Consider the following 8656-nt stretch of genomic DNA (forward strand, 5'->3'; position numbering starts at 1 on the left):
TATTTTTTGCAGAGACATTCGTATAGTCTGAAAACTATGCGGCTGACTTTTTTCTTCAGTGCTGTTGTGAAGCTGACACTTCTTTTCTGGTCAACAAAAACTAGATGGAAAATGAATGTGTTTACCAGGGTCTGTGCCAAGCCAATGTTTTAGTTCATGACTTAAATACTTCAACATCTACCAGATGGATTGGCATTATTTTTTACTCCTTTCTGTTCTCAGAGGATAAATCCTGGAAAAGTCATGATGACCCACGACTTGTTATTTAAGGAAGTCCCACTTCGATAAAGGACATTTAGGGTTTTCAGACTGAAAATGCTGAAACTCTATTATGTTTGACACAAAGACATAATTTTTGTCCAAACATTGTACACCACCACAGTGGATTAGAAATCGAACAATCGAAATGTGATTGAAGACTTGATTGACCTTCGGTATGATTCAGGGAGGTTTACAAAAATCCTGCATGAACTATTTAAGAAGTAGAACCATTTTTATGCACAATCCCACATTTTCAGAGGTTTCTGTGGTCTTCTCCTTTTTCTCTCTGGCCGGGAGCTCTATATTCAACATCCCTTGTCTGATATATCCACTATCCTTCCAAACCATCTCAACCTCGCCTCTTTAACTTTGTCTCCAAACCACTCAACCTGAGCTGTCCTTCTGATCTGTTCATTTCTAATCTTGTCAGTCCTGTTCAGTCCCACTAAGAATCTCCTCCCTAATCTCACTACCTGAACATTTGGCAATGTAAAAATTATGTAATTCTTTATATCTTAACTCTTACATATAAAAAAATTACTGAACGCAAATTATTGAACTCATTATGTATTATTTGAATTGTTATCTTGTCAAAAAAAAAATTCCACACACACAGAGCAACACCAGCAAAAATCTTCACCATCTTGGAACGTATATGTAGACTTGTAGTCAAGGCCGCCTAAACCAAGACCAAGACAATACCAAGACCAGAGGGTATCGAGACCAAGACCAGACCAAGACAGACCGAGTCAAGACCAAAACAAAGTCGAGACGAGACCGAGACAAAAAAGTCTTTAAACTGCAGCCAGATGCTGCTTCATTTACAGGTGTCAGGCATATTTATGTGTTTTTGCGATGCACTCGCACAGCCCTCCTCACTGCTGTCTACTGTCTCACTTACTGAGAGGACAGACGCACGCTCCACTTGACTGTCGCGTCTCTCACCCTCTCTGTTTTTCACATAATGATATATATCCTCGCATGTGATTGGCCACAATATGGAGGAACTGGAGCATAGCTGTGCCACTGTGTGAGAGCTGAGCAGCGAAAGGAAATTAAGTGAGGAGCCGGTGTTGTGCCAAAAAGTGATTGTCTGCCAGAAACTGATTGCTGTCCGCGGGAGCGCGCGCAGCTGCTTAAAGCTGCAGCGCCCGGATTACTTGCGTTGCCAGCTACTTCCGTGCAACTGATATAACGTGGGGGGAAAAACCCAAACACATTTATGCCTTTGTTATTAGGCAAAGGTATGCATTTATGGAGCTTTAACGTTTCTTGTAACCGAATTATGACGCTATCAGAAGGTTGCTTTCAGTGTGTAGCGCAGTCACGAATGACTACACGCATCACGATGGAATAATTAATGCCTACAGGTTTAGTATGTCTACTCTCGTTGTTCATATTTGTTATAAGACTGTCGAATAGTAGTTAAAATAATAAAGACCTATTGTGCCAGTATCACCATGACTCTTTCTTGTTTGTGCAGAATAACGACTGAGAACATGGCATTTTAGCGCTACCAAAAAATGATTGTGGCCTATAACCAGTGTTGGTCAAGTTACTTGAAAAAAGTAATCAGTAACTAATTACTGATTACTCCCCCAAAAAAGTAATCCCGTTACTTTACTGATTACTTATTTTAAAAAGTAATTAATTACTTAGTTACTTAGTTACTTTTTAAAAACACGATTTACAACCTGAAGAGGTGATAAAGTGATAGATCTTTCAGCCCAATTCTACTTTTTCTACATAATCCATCATACAAAATGTAATCAAATGAAAAAGTCTCTTTTTAAAACTTGTTTTATCAGTTTTAATCTTTTAACTTTATGCATCAAGCAAAACATTTAATTATATGCAACATTCTCTGACTTGAATAAATTAGTTTAACATTTAAACCTATTTTCTACACATTCCAGCACATAAAATAAAATATTTTTTGTGTTTTCACTCACTCTTTCAAACAGATGCAAGTAAAACACAGCAGAAAATAAAGTCAAAGACTCAGCGGTCCTTTTGCTCTATTTTCACCTGTAAAGCAGGAGCAGGGTAGGCGGAGGGTTACCCTGGTGCAGGTGTGCTGCGGTCAGTTGAAGAATCCGCGCGAGTGTCTCTGTGAGTTTCCCATCACGTCGTAGCTACTCGGGTGCTTGCTCGGAAGTTTAGGGGTTTTTTTCGCTGTAAAAAGAAGTTTTCTTCCCACGCACGATGGACGCTAATGTTTTTGTCACTTTTTATGGAATCAAACTCAAAGTAAGGTCAGTACTTCCACACTTTAAACGCTGCACGCTCATACTCTCTCCCGCACTCGATATATTATCCATTGTTGATCTGCACACAGCTGCTGTCACCAACGTCGCACTTGCTTACGTCACTGTCATGAGACATTCTCGCAAAAAAATCACGGTTTTAGTAACGCAGTAACGCAGCGTTCCTACGGGAAAGTAACGGTAATCTAATTACCGATTTTGCAATAGTAATCCCTTACTTTACTCGTTACTTGAAAAAAGTAATCAGATTACAGTAACGCGTTACAAGTAACGCGTTACTGCCCATCTCTGCCTATAACCTGTCACTGAAACAATATTTCTGCTTCAAACTTGTTGGATATATTCCAGAAGGGTTACATGTGATATATTGTATCCCAAAACCTCTCCAAGAACTGCTGAATAACTTGTACAGGAACAATAACACTGATAATATGCCATTTTCAAGCTGCCAAAAAGTGATTGTGGCCTATATCTTGTCACTGAAACAATATTTCTGCTTCAAACTTGCTGCATGTCATTCTGAAGGGTCCTATGTGACACATTATATCTCAAACAGTCCCTTAGAACTGCTGGATAACCTGTAAAGGAACATTAACTTTGATAATGTGCCATTTTCAGCCTGCCAAAAAGTGATTGTGGCCTATATCTTGTTAATGAAATACTATTTCTGCTTCAAACTTGCTGCATGTCATTCTGAAGGGTCCTATGTGACACATTATATCCCAAACAGTCCCTTAGAACTGCTGAATAACCATTAAGGGAACGATAAAACTGATAATATGCAATTTCCAACCTGCCAAAAAGTGATTGCCGCCTATATCTTGTCACTGAAACAATATTTCTGCTTCAAAATTGTTGGATATCATCCAAAAGGGTTACATGTGACACATTATATCTCAAACAGTCTCTAAGGACTGTTGAATAACTATTAAAGGACCATTAATACCCATAATATGCCATTTTCGACCTTCCAAAAAGTGATTGTGGACTATAACTTGTCACTGAGATACTATTTCTGCTTCAAACTTGGTGGATGTCATTCAGAAGGGTCATATGTCAAATATTACATCTCAAACAGTCCCTCAGAACTGCTAAATTACCATTAAGGGAACAATAAAACTGACAATATGCAATTTTCAACCTGCCAAAAAGTGATTGTGGCCTATATCTTGTCACTGAAACAATATTTCTGCTTCAAACCTGTTGGGTATCATCCAAAAGGATGATATGTGGCACATCATATCCCAAACAGTCTCTAAGAAATGCTGAATAACTTTTAAAGGAACATTAACATTGATAATATGCCATTTTCAGCCTGCCAAAAAGTGATTGCCACCTATATCTTGTCACTGAAACAATGTTTCTGCTTCAAAATTTTTGGATATTATCCAGAAGGGTTACATGTGACATATTATATCCCAAACACTCTCCAAGAACTGCTGAATAACTTTTAAAGGAACATTAACATTGATAATATGCCATTTTCAGCCTGCCAAAAAGTGATTGCCGCCTATATCTTGTCACTGAAACAATATTTCTGCTTCAAAATTGTTGGATATCCTCCAGAAGGGTTACATGTGATATATTATATCCCAAACAGTCTCCAAGAACTGCTACTTTTGCGCATGACACATTATCGAACGTTACGTTGTGGGTCATGGATACTGTTGACTCCAAATCTCCCGACAACTGATATACTTATAATCTACAAAGTTTATTTCAAGTGTAATATTTCTATGAAGGCCTGAGACAACAAAACAGACATTTCCATATAATAACCCTTTAGTCACATTTTTTTCAGCACAATGAAGATTTATTTTTGATATTTCTGCCCTTATTTCATAGAACATTAAAGTGAATGTACAGGAAGGCAGGGAGAGAGTGGGGGTAGGGGTCTGGAGTGGCCCCTACACTGACCTTTGGCATATTGGTCGCCCACTCATCCAATGTGGTGCCTGCGTTCACTCACCTTTTCTTAGTGAACGCAGTGAGAATGTCTCTTATTTTTAGCACTACCATTAGACAGCTACTATAAACCGTGCTTCATACCTGCAGGCGTGTGTTTCATTTCCTGTTTTTCAGTCCGTACCTGGGCTGCTGATTTATGACGAATGACATGCTTTTGCACCAGTTTGCAGACATGGCGCGCAGGTTTCTCCCAGCAGTGTTATTCCCTCATGAGCCACATGAGCTGTCTGACAGATAGATAGTAAAGTGACTGCGTCTGGGCCCTGGGCTACATGTCAGCCCATGACTCAGCCCAGAGTCACATCCAGAAACACTTCAGAGTACGTAATGCGATCTGGCTGGAAACTCAGGCTCGCACCAGAATACATTCCACATGTTCAACCTTGGGGTGTGTGTGAATAATGAAGCATGAATGAGCAATGTGTGCTGTGCCACTTAACAGCATATCTGAGCTTCATTTCCTGTCACTTCAGGAAACGATTTGGAAATACGGACCAAGGCGAAGCATTAATTCAGCTGCTGGAGATCGAGCTGGATTCCTGAAGTTAAACTCAGCAGTGTGGTGTTTTTTATTGTGAGAGATAACGGTCTTACTACACAAAACAGGCCTGGCTGTTCTACAGCAATCTCTTGTACTTTTGATTTTTAGATTAGTGATTTACAGCAACGAGAGTGCAGTTTGGAGCTTAAATGGATTTGGTTTACAACTCTGAACCTAAAAACGATCGACACGGGATTATTCGTGTCCAAATGTGGATAACTGTGGCTTGCCTGGGCCGCTCCGAGATCTGAATGAATGATTTCGTTGTGCTGTTATAAACCAGCAAGTTGTCAAAGTGTCAAGTGTTAAATAACATCTCCTTTAGCAGAAAGTGAAGCATTGCTGGAAGCTTAATTTCAACCTTGCTGACCTCTGCTGGAAATCGAGCCTTTCTTATCTGCTGCGTTGTTTTCTGTCTTTCCATTTCTGCTCCCTGAAGGCGGCCTGTCAGAGCTTAGTGAAAACAATGGACTTGTGGTTGCATCTCCATATGGAAACTAGCCTCAGACACAGTTAAGACACAGATAAAGTACAGCATTAGTTCAAACTACTCGTGAAACACTTAATTAAAAGTTTTAGGCATTTCTTCACATGCATCTAAATCTTCTTGCGTTTTGGGGTTAAATTGTTATCTCACAGGCAAAGCCACATAAAGTATGTTATTATTACAGGGAGTAAAATTATCTCTGACATCCAGGTTATGTAAGTGGTTCGCTTTATCTGTTTATTTTTGCTTTATCTCTGTTTGTTTGCAGGATTACTCAGAAAGTTTTAGATGATACGAATGCATACTTAAAGAACCATGAATAAAATAGTGCTCTCTTAAGGTTGATACACCAAGTAAAACTCATGTAACCATGAGGTAATCGCAGATACAGTCTGTTGAGAACTGAAGGTTGAATTGCGAGGAGGTTTCAAACTGCACAGGCTTATCGACACATCACATTTAAACCTTTGTATAACCACGTATGTGAAAAGCTGCACAAAGGTATGTGCTTGGGTGAATGCCAGCTGGGCCTGAAGAGTGCATGCTTGGAAATGATGAAAAAAACCTGCAAGTGTGAAAGAAGAAAGAAGCGGTTGCAGTTGGTAATTATCACATAATTACCAGCTGACAGTTTAAATTCCTATCCTAATGAGGACAGAAATAGTTTTTAGGCATCAACACAAAGCTGACGCATAAAGCAAGAAAGAAAAACAGCCTGAAGAGACTTCAAGGCGATCGCCGCAGTGATTCTAGAGTACAAACATAAACAGGTAGCCTGACTGCTCATCACTGCTTTTGTTCCTGTTGAAGTTCAGGCTCTGGCCGCTGGGCTGGGGTTGGCATTCACTCCATTTACACATCACTCTGGGCTCTTGGCTAGCTTTGTGTTAGCATGCTGTGGAGATGCTTGCAAGGACCCTGACATGTTCAACATGAGACATACTGGGACTAAATATTATCCAGAAAGGTGTCTGGTTATACTCCTGATCCCGAAAAGTCTACACTAATCTGGCAGTGTTGGGGAGGCTCTGTCCTGCTGACACAGCAAGGTTGGATGCTGCTGGGAGAATGTGTGAGAACAAGAACAGATTTCCACTATGGGGATCAGAGATGTTGCAAGGCTCCAGCACCAGCAGCTCAGAGATGGATGCCAGCTTCCAGCATGTCAGTATCCCAGCCTGGATCAGCTTCAGTCAGTTGGGCCCTGATGAAGACGTGCATGCACTGGTTTTTGACTACAATGAATCAGCCAGAACCAAAAACTACTCACAGACTATGCTTGATTTAAAACAAAGATAAAGACTTTTTGAAATTATATTTCTTCTCATGAATCTCATGAGTCAATCTGCTCAACATGTTAAATGAAAATAGCATCTGTTACTCTTGTTATCTCATAGCTGAAAGTACAGACTGCAGTCCATCCATTTTCTTAACCACTCATCCATCCCAGGCGCCTCGTGTCCCAACCCCTAACACAGACAGGGTGGAGCCCATGGCCCATGAAGCAACCAGGGGGTTGCTCAAGATATTTTGGCTTTGGTTCTTTAGAAGCTGTCATGTCGTCTACATGTTAGAGTCAACGAGGCATAACGAGAGATAAACATCTTACAAACAGCAACCTAACCGTGACTGTTTATTCTGATTTTCACGTTTACACGGATGCTGATTATTTGCAGATTATATGATTTTAAACTCTGCGTATAACTGTTATCATATCAGAGGCGTGTGTTTAATCATATATTTAATTGTTCTGGCACAAAATGTCAATATCTATATAATCATTATAGAGCTGGTGAGACTATGAGATCCTTCCATACATCTCTGTTAAGCATGCCAGACAGCAGCCCTTCATTCTGCAGTCCTAAGCTCTCTTTGATGTCTTTTTAGAGGCTCAGGGATGGTACACCACACCTCCTCTTAGCGTCTGGCTCCCACAGCAGGAGCTATGTCCTCTTGACACATCACATGACCAGGAAGAGCAAGACAGTGATCGCAGATGACGATTGAGATCTTCTGTAGGCGGCTGCTGAGCTGCATGCTGGCGGTGTTGCTCCTCCAGGAAGCATTTAAGAAGGGACAAAGCATGCAGTTGTAGTTTCCATCCAGTTTCCCTCTCTGTGATACGGTCAGGGTTCATGAGTCAGACCCACTGAGCAGGATTGCCTCGGCACATGACTTGAAAGGGCATAAGATGCCCCCCAAGCTCAGCTTATTCAGCAGGTGAAGTCGAGAGCCGTCCTCAGCGAGCAGCAGTCAGTCAGTCAACTGCTGCACTGATGTGGATGACATCTATAAACCCACAGATAGTTATTTGACATTATTCCTCAGCCACTGTGTTTCAGATAATTTCACAATAAACTCGAGGACGTTTCCTTTTGAGAAAGATTTATGGATGCCTTATGGTTAAGGCGCCACAGCCATTTTTAATTTGGATATGTCACAACAGGGTTAAAATTGTCCCCACAATTCAAACGGGGGAAATTCTGAGGAAACAGAGAATGTATTGAGCTGGCAAACGTTTAAAAATCAATCCCCGTAGACACAAACAGTCATCCAAGGACTTCAGATGACTTGAAAAAGTCGGCAGTAAAAATACTTTAGGATCATGCGCAAGGCGTAGCCCGCTTTCTTCTTCTGTGGTCCATCCATCAGCGCAGCGTCGTTTAATTACTTTAGCAGCCTCCGCTCGCAGATCCCAGCTGAGCCTGAGTCCCAGCAGAGGCTGAGCAGGGTGATGTGAAATCTTGACTATTCACCGAGGAGCTTCAATCCCATCCTTCGGCCTCCTTCCTCCTCCTCCTGGGACCAAACAAGACTCTCCTACATCCCCGAAAACAAGGTCAAACATATTTCAGGAAGAGTCATGGGAAAAGCTGAAACAAATAACAGCACGCATGGCCCTTTTATTTTCATCTGGAGTTGATCTTGTGATCTGACGCAGCAAGTCAACAAAACGATGATCAAAAGGAGGAAGTGATAGGAACATTTATCATTGGATGACAGCTAAAATGTCTCCGTTTATGGAGAAAAATCAGAGGCGTGGAGAGGCAAGTGCAGTCAGATTTTCACATTACTGCCTCTTAAGGCAGACTTCACATGTTTATTTTGTCTTTTTGCGTTTTTATTTTTAAG

This window comes from Astatotilapia calliptera, chromosome 22 (assembly GCF_964374335.1).
Source record: "Astatotilapia calliptera chromosome 22, fAstCal68.1, whole genome shotgun sequence".
Taxonomy (NCBI): domain Eukaryota; kingdom Metazoa; phylum Chordata; class Actinopteri; order Cichliformes; family Cichlidae; genus Astatotilapia; species Astatotilapia calliptera.